The sequence below is a fragment of the Macrotis lagotis genome, chromosome 7, assembly GCF_037893015.1.
Source record: "Macrotis lagotis isolate mMagLag1 chromosome 7, bilby.v1.9.chrom.fasta, whole genome shotgun sequence".
Classification (NCBI taxonomy): Eukaryota; Metazoa; Chordata; class Mammalia; order Peramelemorphia; family Peramelidae; genus Macrotis; species Macrotis lagotis.
In genome coordinates, this window is record NC_133664.1 from 143,880,291 (window position 1) to 143,896,325 (window position 16,035).

The 16,035-nt window shown below is 34.3% G+C and overlaps 1 long non-coding RNA gene across 1 annotated transcript in view; it reads right to left on the bottom strand.

Annotated features, from left to right (window-relative positions):
• The window catches only part of LOC141493046 (uncharacterized), a 75,318-nt gene that overhangs the window by 17,150 nt on the left and 42,133 nt on the right, over nucleotides 1-16,035 (bottom strand). The window contains exon 3 of the long non-coding RNA XR_012470104.1: nucleotides 172-288. This is a non-coding gene — a long non-coding RNA (uncharacterized LOC141493046). The remainder of the gene's footprint in view (nucleotides 1-171; nucleotides 289-16,035) is intronic.

A 16,035-nucleotide genomic window follows, 5' to 3' on the forward strand; every position in this document is an offset into this window, starting at 1 on the left:
CAGTATCAGAAGTATTCATGCTATTATTTTAAACCCAGATATTCATTTGCTCTTCATATCCTAGGTTATACTTTGGGATTGGCAGAAATCCACATGGTTCAAATCATCAGAATCTAAAAGTGTGTCTCTAGAGAGCAGGAAGAAAATAGAGTACTATGAATTATCACTCACCTAATTTAATTCATGCTCATCCAGACCACAGTTGACAGTTTTCCTCTTCTTTTTCTCACTTTTGTATTTTTCCATCTTGCTAAGAGCAGATTCTTTATTGTGATTTTTAAAGCATTTCTGGAGACCATAGATAGATATTTCAATCAATTCTTCATTGTGATAACAAGGTCTTCACAAACAGTACCCACCCCCTTGCTTTTGTGTTCAGCTTTGCGATCTTATTGGTTTTTAAATTGCATTTTTTAAAAACGAAAAGTGAAAAGCATTGCTATAAATATATCAACAGAGATACAGGGACAGTGGAAGATTGGTGGGGAAAATAGCAGAAGTTCAAATGTCCAGGGTATTTCTGAGAATGAGCACTCTGGTGAAGGGTTGAGGGTAAGGGTCCAAGGTGGGTATAAGCTCAGTTTAGGAGCAACTTTAAGGTAAATAGTGAAGCAGTATCTCAGTATCTAGATAGGTGAGAATGGGGATGATATTAGGAAGCAGAAATACTCTGTGTGTGTGTGTGTATGTGTGTATGTGTATGTCTAGTGTGTGCACACAGAGGATAAACTTTAGTAAAAAGTCTTTTTATAATTGAATGAGATTTGTTACTTGAGGTTTAGAAGAGGCAACAAAGTGATGCCCTCGACCTGAAGTCAGAAAGACTTGAGTTCAAATAGGCCCTCAGATAGTTACTAGTTATATGCCACCAAACAAGTCAGTTAGCCTCTCAGCCTCTGTTTCCTCATCTTTATAATGGCGATAATAATAGTACCTGCCTCCCAGGATTGTTGTGAGAAGTAAATGAGATATTTGTAAAGTGCATAGTATGTGGCCTAACACATAGTAGGTATTATATAAATTTTAGCTATATTAATATTACCGTTTAGTGTAAGATGGTGACATGAAAGTCCCAAAGGAGTGTATCTCACCCCATAAAGGCTTCAACAAGGTTCTAAGACTGTACCATCAAGAATAGCAATAAACCAGAGGCAAATAGATGATGACAAGTTTTTCTATCCAGTCCAGGATTGCAAAAAGACAGTGCCAGGAGTCTGCCAGTCCTTAGAATAGAGGCAATTCAAACAGCTGGAAGCCACAGAGACCAGACAGATGGTTCTGGATTCATAACATGAGGTAGGATTAGCACCTGAGTAACCAAATCCAGATGTCTAGTGGGAGCTCTGTCACCAACCTAATCTTATACAAGGTCATCTATTAAAGGTCTGTCAAGGCTTCAGCAAGGGCGAGGACCAACTTTTGGTTGGATACTGTACAAGAAAAGACTGAGATCAAAACTTAAGTTAAGCCACAGAGATTTTGAGTCAAAATTCAGGGATTTCTGCAAAAGGTAGGGCCCATTTCTAGCCACCACATCCAGAATGGCAGAAGCATAGGATCCAGACTGAAGAAGGGTCAGGACTAAACAACCCTACCCCTCCATATAGTTGCCAAAGGAATTTTCCTAAGGCTCAATTCCTAGTGCCAGTAGCTCAATTACAAACTTCTTTGCCCTTTAAAGTCTTTTATAGCCTCAACCTACCTTATCTTTCTCTCCTTACTAAAGACTATATACTTCCTCATACTCTCTCTGGGTTGATTCCCTTCTAGGTGTTGTCCACTGTTGTACCTGTACCTTTACCCATACCTAGACACCAATCATGTCTACTGCTCCTTGAAGGATATTGTATCTCTTTGCTTCTCTTCTCTCTTGCATTTCTGGACTTTTCTAATCTTCGGGTCACTTCTGGACCTTACTCCCTGAAAGTCATTCTTAGTCTTCTGGGGGTATAGTGACTAGAAAATCTCATCTTGGTAATATTAGGCTGAGAGCTTTTTATTGGCATCCATAAACTATGAGCCACCATCTCCAGGTAACAAAAAGCCAAGGAGAATATCCCCAGAACAAAATTAAATCTTTTCTTCTAATTCCTATTTAGCTATGTAGCTAGAATTCTATTTCTTTGTCCCAAATCACTCTAACAAAGTAAGAAATTCTCAAGGTCTATTCAAGCTTTTCATTCAAATTATTGTGTCAAAACAAATGGTAACCTTTTCTACAGGGTTGGATATATCTTGGGAAACAGGAATCGTTATAGATAAACATCAACTCACTTATTAGATTAGGAAATAGCTTTTGTGAAGGAACAACTTTTCATACAGCAGAGATTTGATATGTATTTGATGGTGAGGATGCTCTTACAGTACCCCTTTGCTGTTTGTTATAGGTTCTTCATTACTTCAGGAGGACATGATGTTGTTCCCAAGCTACATAAAAAACTAAGAGCAAGGGCAATGCAGAACTTAAATGAGTGTTGACTGCCAAGTGAAAAAAAAAAGCACATGCAACACTGTCAATAGCGATCTGATTTAATTTGCTTTCAATAAGACAAAGGTGTTGACAATCTCCTCTATAGCACTTGTGATTTTCTTCATATTCCTGATAGCAGGATCTTAATTTCATTGTTTTTGGAGCAAAATTCTCTAGCTAGATTATCTCAATAAATGCAAAAAGAGCATTTGACAAAATACATCATTTATTCCTATTTAAAAAACATTGGAAAGCACAGAAATAAATGGAGCATTCCTTAAAATGATAAACAGTATCTATCTAAAACCATCAGCAAGCATTAGTTATAAGGGGATATTCTAGAAACCTTCCCAACATGATCAAGGTTGAAGTAAGGAAGTCCATTATCACCACTATTATTCAATACTGTATTAGAAATGCTAGCTATAGCAATTAGAGAAGAAAAAGAAATTAAAGGAATTAGAATAGGAAACAAAACTATCACTCTTTGCAGATATGATGGTATACTGAGAGAACCTTAGAGAATTGACTAAAAAACAAGTTGAAATAATGAACACCTTAAGAAAAATTGCAGAATATAAATTTAACACATAATAGCATTTCTTGCTATTACCAACAAAGCCTAGCAGAAAGAGATAGAAAGAGAAATTGCACTTAAAATAACTAGTCTACCTGGCAAGACAAATCCAGTAACTGTACAAACACAATTATAAGTATTTTGCACATAAAGTCAGATTTGAACAACTGGAAAAATTGTAATTGCTCATGGGTAGGCCAAATCAATATAGTAAAAATGACAAATCTGCAGAAATTTATTTATTTATTTATTCAATATCATTCCAATCAAACCTCCAAAAATATTTTATACTGTTAGAAAAAATAACAAAATCATCTGGAAGAACAAAAGGTAAAGAATATCAAGGGAATCAATGAAAAATATGTGAAGGAATATAGCTTAGTAGTAGTAGAGCTCACACTGTACTATAAAGTGATAATCATCAAAACAATTTGGTGTTTCCTAAGAAATAGAATAGTGGACAAGCGGAATAGAATACTAGTGAATGCCCTAGTCTTTGATAAATTCAAAGGTCTAAGCTTTTGGAATAAGAACTCATTATTTGACAAAAATTTCTGGGAAAATTGGAAAACAGTTTGATATAAAACAAGTAGAGACTACCATCTTACACTGTATACCTAGGTAAAACCAAAATGGGTACATAATTTAAACATAAGGGATAATATCATAAGCAAAATAGAGGAACATGGAATATCTTACCTATCATATCTATGGATAAGGGAAGAATTTTCATTAAATTAAATAAAAAAGATTTTGTATAAATAAATCTAAATGTAGCCAAGATTAGAAGGAAAGCAGAAAACTTGGAGAAAAAAATTTTTTTACAGAGTTTCTCTGTTAAAGACTTCATTTCTCTACTATATAGAAAACTGAGTCAAATCTTTAAAAATACAAGTCATTCCCCAGTTACCAATAGTCAAATCTATGAAGAGGCAGTTTTTAGAAAAGAAATCAAAACTATTGATAGTCTTATGAAAAAATGTTCTAAATCACTGTTGATTAGAGAAATGCATATTAAAACAACTCTGCAGGACTATCTCACATCCATCAGATTGGCTAATATGAAAGAAAGGGAAAATGAGAAATGTTGGAGAGAATAAGGAAAAATAGGGAAACTAATGCATTGTTGGTGAATTGTGAACTGATCCAACCATTCTGGAGAGCAATTTGGAACAACGCCTGAAGGATATAATACAGCAATGCCACTATTAATTGTGTATTACAAAGAGATAAAAGAAAAGGAGAAAATGATCTATACACACAAAAATATTTATAGCAATTCTTTTGTGATAGTGAAGAATTAAAAAATTGAGGGGATGTCAATCAATTGATGGACTGAATAAGTTGGATATATGATTGTGATATAATATTGTTGTGCTAGAAAAGATGCACTCTGTTTCTTGTTTCAGCATAAATTCTTCCCTTATCCATAGCTCTGACAGATAAGATATTCCATTCTCCCCTAATTTGTTTATGATATCACCACAGAAAAACCTGGGAAGATTCAAAGCAAATTGAGCAGAACTAAGTGAACATTGTATGCAGTAAAAGCAATATTATATAATCAACTACTGTGAATGACTTCACTTCTCAACAATATGATATTCAAGGCAATTCTGAAGGATTTATGATAAAAAAAAAATGCTGTCTTCCTCCAGAGAAAGAACTGATGGAGTCTGAATGCAGATTGAAGCATATTTTTTAAACTTTATTTTTTGAGTTTTTTCCTGTTTTCTTTCATAATATGAAAATATATTTTGTATGACTGCACATGTCATACATAATCTATTTCAAGTTGCTTGCCTTCTCAAAAAAGAGAGGAAGGGAAAGAGAAAAGAGAGAATTGGAACTCAAAATTTAAAAAAAAAAGGATGTTAAAAATCGTTCTTACATATAATTGGAAAAAATAAAATTTTAAAAATTTAAAAATAAAATCAATAGCTGACATACAGACTTGCGTAAATTTTTCATTATCTTGAAAAGATTTTGGATAATATCCTAAAAAGTTCCCTCCTTAATTAATATCTGCTGTTACTCAAAAATTTTCCATTTTCTACAAAAGGAGAGATAATAAGAACTTTATTTGCACATGCATCATGATGGTTATCAACTTGGCAGTTAGTTCTGAAGACACCAATAATGATGAGAAAATATATCAGAATTTTTAATGATCGCATCAAAAGTTTATCAATTGGGGCAGCTAGGTGATGCAGTGGATAGAGCACCAGCCCTGGAGTCAGGAGGACCTGAGTTCAAATCTCACCTCAGACACTTAATAATTACCTAGTTGTGTGACCTTGGGCAAGTCATGTAAGAAGGCAAAAAAAATTATCAATTAAAACACTTGGCAGAGGATTGGGTACATCTAGGGATATAGGAATCACTGTTTGAGTTACAACATCAATTCATTTGTCTGATTTTGTAAAGGAACAAGTTTATTTTAAAAACATTATGATCTGGTGGGTTTTTTCTCATTCTTTTTCAATATGTTTTCAAGGGTTATGATCTGGTATACAACTTCTTTCAGGAAGTTGTCAAAAAAGTGTGAGTTGTAATCAGTTTATAAAACTGAGAAAAGTATTAAATGATCAAACTTAGGAATTTTTAAATAAAATTTTATTTTACTTTCATAAAGATTCTCCTTCTTTCCTGATCTTTCCCTATTCCCACTGAGAAAAGAAGAAAAACAAAATTCCTGGTATGAACATGCATAGCAAGTAAAACAAATCATCACATTGGCCATGTCCAAAACATGTCCCTATATACAATCTGAATTCATCACTTTGTTATTATCCATTGGTGGATAATCTATTTCAACATGAGTTCATTGGAATTGTTGTTGGTCATTTTTTATTAGTGTTCCTAAACCTTTCATAATGTAACCTTTAGAAATGTATGCAAACTACAAATCAGTGGTAAACAGGAAGCAGGCAATGACAATGAAAGAGAGGTACAAGTATGCAAGGGGAAATTACCTTTAGATGGGAAGAAGATAACCAAGAGTTTGATGATGCTGATACATAAATCAACTGTGTAATAGAATTCTTCCTTTGCTTTATCACAAGGCAAGTATAAACAAGAGCAAGTCAGAGAGAACACAGCAAGGATCTTCCTGTTCCGGACTTTTAGCATATCCAAAAAAAAAAAAAAAAAAAAAAGAAACAAAACCCAGAAAGAGAGAGGGAAACCATTAACATATGAGGAAAGTTGCTGGTGATGATTTTTGATGTAAGAATGTAAGACTATACTTCAGATCTTTTGTTGGAGAGGGTAATGGATCTCCATGGATCTCCATGGTACACACACACACACACACACACACACACACACACACACACACAAAACCAAAAAGAAAACTTTTGAAATGGTAGCAGAGTCATAAATATGAACTAGAGGGATTTTGCCCTTTGTCTGCCAACATGTTAGGGGAGAAGCAACTCCATAGAAACTATTATCACCACACTTTGCTTTGAAGTCCTTTGTGAGTCCTTCTCCACTTGCCAGGCTTTTATTTCTGTGGTGCATCTCCCATTGGACTACCTCCCACCTCCAATATCCATGAGGGCAAGAATCATATTGCTCCTTTTTTACTTCACTCATGTTCTGAAATTCCCTGCTCTCTGTCCCATTTTTACTAACTCTTCCCCCTATCCATCCTCAATCCAGGATTCTTGTTGTTAATCTAATTTCTTGTTTTCACTTTTTTTCACTTAATATTTTTTCCAATTAAATATTATGATAGTTTTCAACATTGGTTTTTGGAAAATTTTGAGTTCCAAATTTTTCTCCTTCCCTCCTTTTACTCCCCTCCTCCAGGAAAGCAGTGGTTATAAAGGTTATGTATGGACAATCATGTTAAAAATATTTTCACATTAGTCATGTAGTGAATGAAGAATCAGAACAAAAGAGAAAAGCCACAAGAAAGAAAAAATTTAAAAAAAATTTTAAAACTGAAAATAGTATGCTTTGATCTGCATTCAGACTCCATAATTCTTTCTCTGGATGTGGATGGCATTTTCTACTGCAATTCGGAATTGTTTTTGATCATTGTATTACTGAGAAGAACTAAGTGTCAGAGTTAATCATTACACAATGTTGCTATTAAGGTGTACAATGTTCTACAGGTTCTGCTAACTTCACTCAGCATCAGTTCTTGTAAGTCTTTCCAGGTCTTTCTGAAATCTTCCTGTTCATCATTTCCTAAAGAGCAATATTTCATAACATTTATATATCACAATGTGTTCAGCCAATCCATAATTGATGAACACTCTCTCAATTTCCTATTCCTTGACACCACAAATCTAGGACTTTAAAAGTCATCTTTATTCATTGAAGTCATTTTCTGAAGCTTCATTATTGTTTGAAGGCTACCACAGACTTTTAAAGTTGAAAGGAACCTCAGATGTGATTTAATTCAATCTCTGTCTAAATATGAACTTCCTCTATATCAGTGGTTCTCAAATTCTTTTGGTGGCAGGACCCATTTATACTCTTAAAAATTAAAGACATCAGGGTGGCTAGGTGGCACAGTGGATAGAGCACCGGCCCTGGAGTCAGGAGGACCTGGGTTCAAATCCGGTCTCAGACACTTAATAATGACCTAGCTGTGTGGCCTTGGGCAAGCCACTTAACCCCGTTTGCCTTGCAAAACCTAAAAAAAAAAATTAAAGACACCAAAGAGCTTATTTTTATATGGATTATATCTACTAATATTTGCCATATTAAAATTAAAACTGATAATTTTTAAAATATTTGTCTACATATAAAATATTTGTCTATTTCATGTAAAATAGCAATAAATTCATTACATGAAAACAAAATTAATGTTTTTATGAAAAATATATTTTCCAAAAAAGCAGTGGTTTATATATTTTATTTAGATCTCCTTAATGTCTGGCAAAAAAAAGGACAGATTCTCACATCTGCTTCAGTATTCAGTATATTGACATATGTTGTTTTGGTTGAAGTATATGGAGAAAATCTGGTCTTACAGAGATAGGTAGATGAAAAAGGGTAAAGTATTGTAATAGGAAAAGAATGTCAAATCTGAGTCACAAGAGTAATACCCATGACCTCTCAAAAATCTCTTCAAAAATAGGAATTTTATGCCAATCATAGCATAGCAATAGCAGCTTTCACTATTTGTATGGTCTAGAACATCCAGAATCCATAAGACAGTTTTTTTTAAGTTTTTGCAAGGCAAACGGGATTAAGTGGCTTGCCCAAGGCCACACAGCTAGGTCATTATTAAGTGTCTGAGGCCGGATTTGAACCCAGGTCCTCCTGACTCCAGGGCCGGTGCTCTATCCAGTGTGCCACCTAGCTGTCCCCCGTAAGACAATTTTTTAAAAAATCTTCTAAACCTAAGAAGTGACACTCTTCTTCCTCTTCTAGCTACCATTCTACACTTTTCCTTCCCTCCCATTACCATATATCTTGAATTATCTGACAATTAAGACATTACCTTCAATTCTCCATTATCTGCTTATTAATTAATCTTTTGCCTCTTTAGAATCTTTTGTCTCTCCAGATCTCTATTAAAACCTTAAAGTTCATCAATGACCTACCAACCTATAAAAGTAGTAGGTAGATTATTTTTTTCCAGTCCTCTTAATCTTTTTTTAATTGTATATCTCACAGGTTTGTTATGGGGGGGGGGATGTTGCAAATTATAATAGAAATTATATATATATATATTATTTTAAATTTTTAAAATTCTGCTATCATTAACTATTTTATGTGGTAGAAAAAAGTCTTTCTAACCCCATTTTTCAGATAGAAGATGAGGTTCCAGCAAGAATTTCTTAAGGCAAATTGGTAACAGAGCCAAAGTTTTCAGTCTCAAATAAATAATAGTCAGTTCCCTGAGGCTGTCTATACAATGCAAAATAAATACAAAGAAATCTGGGAGTCTGTTTATTTGGGTATATATATATATATATATATATATATATATATATATACACACACACACACACACACACACACACACACACACACACACATATATATATGTACAAATATGTGCAAATAAAACCCAGACAGTTTATTGATTTGTTTTAGTCTAGGGACAGTTTTGTCATTATTAAACCTAAGCCTAGGTTTGCTTACAATATAAATGGATAGTTATATGTAGGGCAACAAACTCAGCACTCTTGTGAAAACCAAAAATCCTTAGCAGATGGCAATCTCATCATGAGTCATCAATATGACATGGTGACCAAGAAAATAAATGCAGTCTTAAGCTTCATAACAGAAGCAGAGTACCAAGAGTAGAAAGATATTTCTGCATTCTCCTAATCAGAACACCACTGGAATATTATGTTCAGTTCTAGTCGCAACATTTTGAGATATGTTCCTTGTTTAGCCAGGATGGCATGATATAGAGAAAGGTAGCCAGAAAACTTAAAATTAAGACTTAGTCCTGTCTCTGATTCATACTTGACAAGATGATCTTGGGTAGGTCCCTTAACTGCTAAGTACTCTAGGCTAGAGTGTCAGCTATAACACTCCTGAATTCAGCAATCAGATTAAAATGGAATTGGGAAGTAGTAACAAAGTAAACAAAAAGATAATAAAACATAGATGATATTTCATTTCAAAACTAAGTTAATATACTACCCTCAAGAATTCTTAGATTAATGACCCTTATTTGCTGCCCTGAATTGGCAGGAGTTTTCTAAGGAGTGGTTAAATGACTCGTTCAGGATCACACTGCCATCACATAACTGGATTCAAGTCCTGCTTCACACTAGTTATCTGTTCCCTAAGCAAATTGCTTTGCTTCTCCCTGCCTTAGTTTCCTGGAAATTGTAATTTTTTTACTTTTTCTTTGTCATTCATCAATTATATCCAACCAGTTTCTGAGTACTATTACTACTAATAATTATTATTTTGGCTAGCATTTTATAATGCTTTAAGGTTTACAAAGTGCTTTGCAAATATTGTCTCAAATCAAAATAGCACCCCTCTTGGCTCAGACAAGACTGTCTGCATAAAGGTTATTTCATCAGTATCATAATAAGCCCCTTGCTTTTGAATGGTTTCCTTCCAACTCTAGCTCATTATTAGTATTTCCTAGATCAATGAAATTACAGATCCAGTATCTATTTTTATGCTAGTCTCCAAAGGATATTAAAAAGCCCTGAGATCATGCCATGTGAAAATTCACCAAAAGAACTGGAATTTTTTAGTTAGGACAAGAGAAAACTTAATTGTCTTACACATGGACCCTAGTGGACACTCATACAAGACAGCATCAATGAACCTCAGGAAGCTAAAGAAAGTATTGAGATTCTTTCTATCTGACTCATTTCCACCAACCTTTCAGCTTGTTCTCTCTTCTTTTCTTTGTATCAGGAGTTTTCCCCCCTCTGTTTATGCATCTCTTTCATTCTTTCCTCTGTGAGTTTGCCTGTATATATTTTTCTGTTCCCTTTCTGTTTCAATAAATATCTAGTATCTACTTATTGTGTTAGACAATGCAGGAGAACAAAGGACAAACAACATTCCATCATTGAATCTGAACTAATCAGCTATTGGCCATAGTCACCTGCAACATGGAATCTGAAGAAGAAAACATGTCACCTGAGAGTTTCTTATTTTAACTAAATACTAGACACCATATTAGATACTAATACTAATACTTGACACCCAACAATTGTTTCTACATACTGAAGGACAAATGTAGGTAATGCCCTTAAAATTTTATGCCCTTAAAATTTTACCTTTGGGCAAATCACCCTCATCACCTCTCCCTAGTTATGGCTCTGATTAGACAGATCTGTCTAAAATTGACAAAGGTTTTTCTGTGTGATAATAATTTTTTCTTTATAAGAATAATTATATAATATATAATAATGAAAATAATATAAGAATAATTATTAAAATTTCATGTTTTTAAACGGAGACTATGAATATTTGTCAGGAATGTGAGAAGTTGGAGTAGATGACCTTTATGATCCCTTCCTAGTCTAAGATCCTATAGTTAGACTATAGTCCATAGACTATCCCTCAGAAGAAGGAAAGAGCCGGTGGGATGGAGTAATCAGAGAGGACTTCCTGGATAAAGTGAGAGGAATCTGGTAGAGGCCTATTGGATCAAGAGCCCTGACCCTAGAGTACAAGGACTTAATTCACTCAACCACTCTTGCCTTTAGTTTCTTCAATAATAATCAATAAACATTTATTAAGTACCTAATTCACACCAGCCACTATTCCAAGCACTAAGGATACAAATAAAGGTAAAAAAAAAGCAGAATCCCTGCCCTCTAATGGAAGAGATTTCATTCTATTGGAAAAATTTAGTCTAATCTTCATCTGTAGAAATGAGGACATTGGACTAGATGAATCTTTGTTTGTTTTGTTTAGGATTTTGCAAGGCAAATGGACTTGCCCAAGGCCACACAGCTAGGTAATTATTAAGTGTCTGAGGTAGGATTTGAACTCAGGTACTCCTGACTCCAGGGCCGGTGCTCTATCCACTGCGCCACCTAGCCACCCCCGGACTAGATGAATTTTAAAGTCACTTCCAAAGGTAAATGTGTTTTTCCGTGATCATATAATATTTTTCAGAAAAGGGAACTAAGAATCAAAAAGTTTAAGTAACCACAGATGGAAAATGAACATAAAAAGGTTTACACTGAAATTGCTAATAGATAAAACAAGTCATTCCATCTTTCAGTTCCAGGCTGCTCTCCTTACTCACTTTATCTTCTTGACTTCCTTCAAATTTCAACCAAAATCTTAGCATCTACTGGGAGTTTTTCCTAATCCCTCTAATTCTAGGACTATCCCTCCCTTGATTATTTCCTGTTAATACTAATTATAGTTTGTTCATACTTATTTGTTTGCTTGTTGACTGACTACTATTCTTTTCATTATATGGCATGTTCTCCAGTCCTCCTTCCATTATGGCTTTCTGTAATTAGAAGTAATATAAAGTTAATCTGGTTTTACCTGAATACTTTATTATGTCCAAATAGCTCTAGCTAGCATCTGGGAAGACAGTGGTTATATTTACAGAGTCTGAGTTTTTCTCTCCAGAAAAACAGGACTCCATATTCAGGAAAACTTATTTTCTCTCTCTCTCTCTCTCTCTCTCTCTCTCTCTCTCTCTCTCTCATCTCTCTCCTCTCTCTCTTCTCTCTCTTCTCTCTCTCTCTCTCCTCTCTTCTCTCTCTCTCTCTCTCTCTCTCTCTCTTTTGGCTAGCATTTTATAATGCTTTAAGGTTTACAAAGTGCTTTACAAATATTGTCTCAAATCAAAATAGTACCCCTAGGGGCAGCCAGGTGGCATAGTGGATAAAGCACCGGCCTTGGAGTCAGGAGTACCTGGGTTCAAATCCTGTCTCAGACACTTAATAATTACTTAACTGTGTGGTCTTGGGCAAGCCACTTAACCCCATTTGCCTTGCAAAAAAAACTAAAAAAAAATAGCACCCCTCTTGGCTCAGACAAGACTGTCTGCATAAAGGCTATTTCATCAGTATCATAATAATCCCCTTGCGTTTGAAGAACTTATTTTCATTATGACTAAGAGGTAGAGTAGTATAGTGTCCAGCAACATCAGTGCCTACCTAGTTAGGAGAACAATCCTGGTTTTGTCTAATGAGAAGGGCATAGGAGTCAATATTCACTAGTCTAAAAACTGGATTTTTTTCTGAAATTAAAAATTTTTTTTGTATTTAAGGAAGTATTGCTAGCTGAAACCAGTTTGACATGGTAAGAGAGGTATTGGACTAATTGAGAGGTATGCAACCTGATTCTAAACAAACTCTGAGCCCTTTTAAAGAATAATAAATCATATTTATGTGAAAACATACACACAAAACCCAAATATTATCTCATTTGATTCTCATCAATTCTGACTGCCAAGAAAATTTATTTATCTCCATTCCACAGGTGAGGAAGGTGGGATCAAATAGAGGTTAAATGACTTGCCCAGGGTCACACAACTAGGAAGTATCTGATGCTAGATTTGTACCTTGGTTTTCATTACTCTAGTTCCAATGCTCTATCAACTGCACTACCTAGCTGATTATCTATTCCATCTGTGTGTTGCTTTTCAGTAACTGAATGTTAATGTTAAATGTTTACCAGCAAGCCTCTAGCTAAATGGGAAAGTAAAGTTTCAGATTTCTTTCTGAATTTATATGGGATTATGATAGGAAATAAGTATTAAACTGACAGGAAATCACTGATTTCTTTTTAGTGCAGATTATCATGTTTTGCTGGGTTTTTTTCAGTGTGGAAGGAACTTGTTTTATAATCAACCTGACAATCTGATCTCAATATCAAAAGGACAGGAAATGATATTTTGTTTTTGTTTTTGTTTTTACAAGGCAAATGGGGTTAAGTGACTTGCCTAAGGTTCCACAGCTAGATAATTATTAAGTGTCTGAGGTCAAATTTGAACTCAGGTCCACCTGACTCCAGAGCTGGTGCTCTATCCACTTCGCCACCTAGCTGCCCCAGGAAAACAACATTTTGGAAGAATCATGCCCCATAAATGCTACCATAAACTAAATTCTATCTTTACTGTTCCAATTTTAATCTGGAAGGGAAAGATGAAAACTACCTGAATAAACAATTAACAATTCACTCCTTGAATAAACAGAAGTTGAATATAACTAGAAGTGATAATTTGACTCTCTAAAGGAACACCTAATCTGCCTTTGTTTTTTTTTTTTATAAAATAAGCTATAGACTAAGGAGATTTCTTAATTCTTTTAGGACTTAGAGAAATGCCAAAGGGATGAATCACCAACAGCTTTATGTTTTTAAATTATATTTGTAAAAGACCAGTTTTATGTTTAATTTTTTATATATACTCTCCCTAAGGAAGATGTCTAATTTTCTTTTCCTATTTTGTATCATAGGGCTTTATTCCCTTGATTAATTTTTAATAGAAGAGTCATGCTGAGCTATTCACAGACCATGATTGGAGACAGCTTCTTACTGCTTTCCCAGTGGAATGTTGATGACTTTACTTTTCCTGGTGGTCCCTGTGGACCATTGATTTCTTTATTCTTTTAATACTTTTATTCTGTTGAAAGTGAAGTAGGAAGTTGAGGGAAGGGAAGAACAACTGAGTCACCTGGGGAGTTAATGGGTGACAGAGTCTTTTTTAGTTTAGCATACTAGTAAATATGGATTTTTTGGTGAGATCTGCATCGGATCTGCCAATATGTTATTGCACATTTTTTTTACATTCCTCCATTTGGAAAACTATTTGTTTTTAAATTGAAACTTTAATGTCATCAGACATTATCTATTGCAATATTTATTGGTTTTATATATACATGTATGTATGTATGTGCATGTGTATGTGTACTGTATGTGTATGTGTATGTGTACGTGTACTGTACATGTATGTGTACATGTACATGTATATATGTATGTGTATTGTATATGTATATGTATATGTATATGTATATGTATATGTATATGTATATGTATATGTATATGTATATACACACCAATCTGAAACTTGTACTGCAAAATGTATTTGGCCTTACTTAGATTGACTATTTCTTCTTTATGCATTAAGAGGCAGGAGGACCTGAGTTCAAATTTGACCTCAGATTTGTGTCCTTGGGTAAGTACTTAACCCTGATTGCCTTGTAGTCAGGGTCATTTCCAGTCATCCTGGTTCACATCTGATCACTGAACCCAGATGACTCTAGAGGAGAAAGTGAGGTTGGTGACTTAGCACAGCACCCCATCATGCAAATCCAATTCACTTGCTTGATATGGCATCATCTCCCTGATGTCAAGGTCTTCTTTGAGAACAAAGAATAAATATCATCATCATGCACTAATATTAAAGTTTCAATGGATCACTCTTCAATTCTCTGTTAAAATTCCAGCTTTTGAATGAAGACTTTCCTGGGTCCCCTTAACTTTAGTGCTTCCACTCTGAGATATCCTTCTTTTTATCTTGTATACATCTTATTTGTACAAATTTATTTGGATTTTTGTCTCTCTCATCAGATTATGTGTTCCTTGAGGGCAAGGACTTGTTTGTATTTCCAATGAGTAGCACAGTGTGTTAAATAAATGTTTCTTGGATTTTCTATATATGTGTACAGCTTACCTTCCCTAGGATAATAAGCTCCTTGAGAGTACGTACTGTTACTTGTTTTTGTTTATATTCTCATATTCCTAGCACAGTCTGGAACATAATTGATATGATATAAATGATTACTGATGGAGGGATAAACTAATACTCTCTACATTCTCCTTTTTTCTATCCACCCCTATAGCAATTAATTTAGTTGAGGTAGGAAGAGATCATTGATTCAGTGTACTGGAAATAGTCATTCCTTAAGAAAAATTTTGAGTCAGAACCCAATTAAGTAGAAGTATAAATATATTAAATATATATAAATATATATTCCACCTTGAATGATGTTATGCTTTGAGTATACCCCAAACCCAGAAAGAGGTGCTCAGTCATATGCCTCCTTCATCTACCTGATACATTGAAGTTGTAGGAACTGATAAATGTTGTATCTACATGATGCAAAAGGTAAAATAACAAGTGAAAGCTTCAATCATGTTAATGTTTCCAAATATTTGATGTACTTTCACATCTTGTATATGAAACATCCAGCTGAACTTTTTTTCTTTTGATCCAGATGCTCTGTTCAGAGATCATTTAAGATTTGCAGGAATATGAAAGTGTAAAACACTTCTGACAGACTTATAATCTTATTCTTTCTGGATTTTTAAAAAACTATACATTAACACCTTTGAACTTCAAGATACTATTGTATTAATTTTACCGATGAGGAAACTGAGGCTGAAAAGTTTTCATTAATTTTTCCTCTGTCATATATCTAGGAAATGCAAAAGTATATTTGAACCCAGGTTTACTGCCTTCCAATCCCACACTTTATCTGCTATACTATGCTACCTCTTTTCTCTCTCTCTTTCTTTTCTTTTTCTTTCTTTCTTTCTTTCCTTCTTTCTTTCTTTCTTTCCT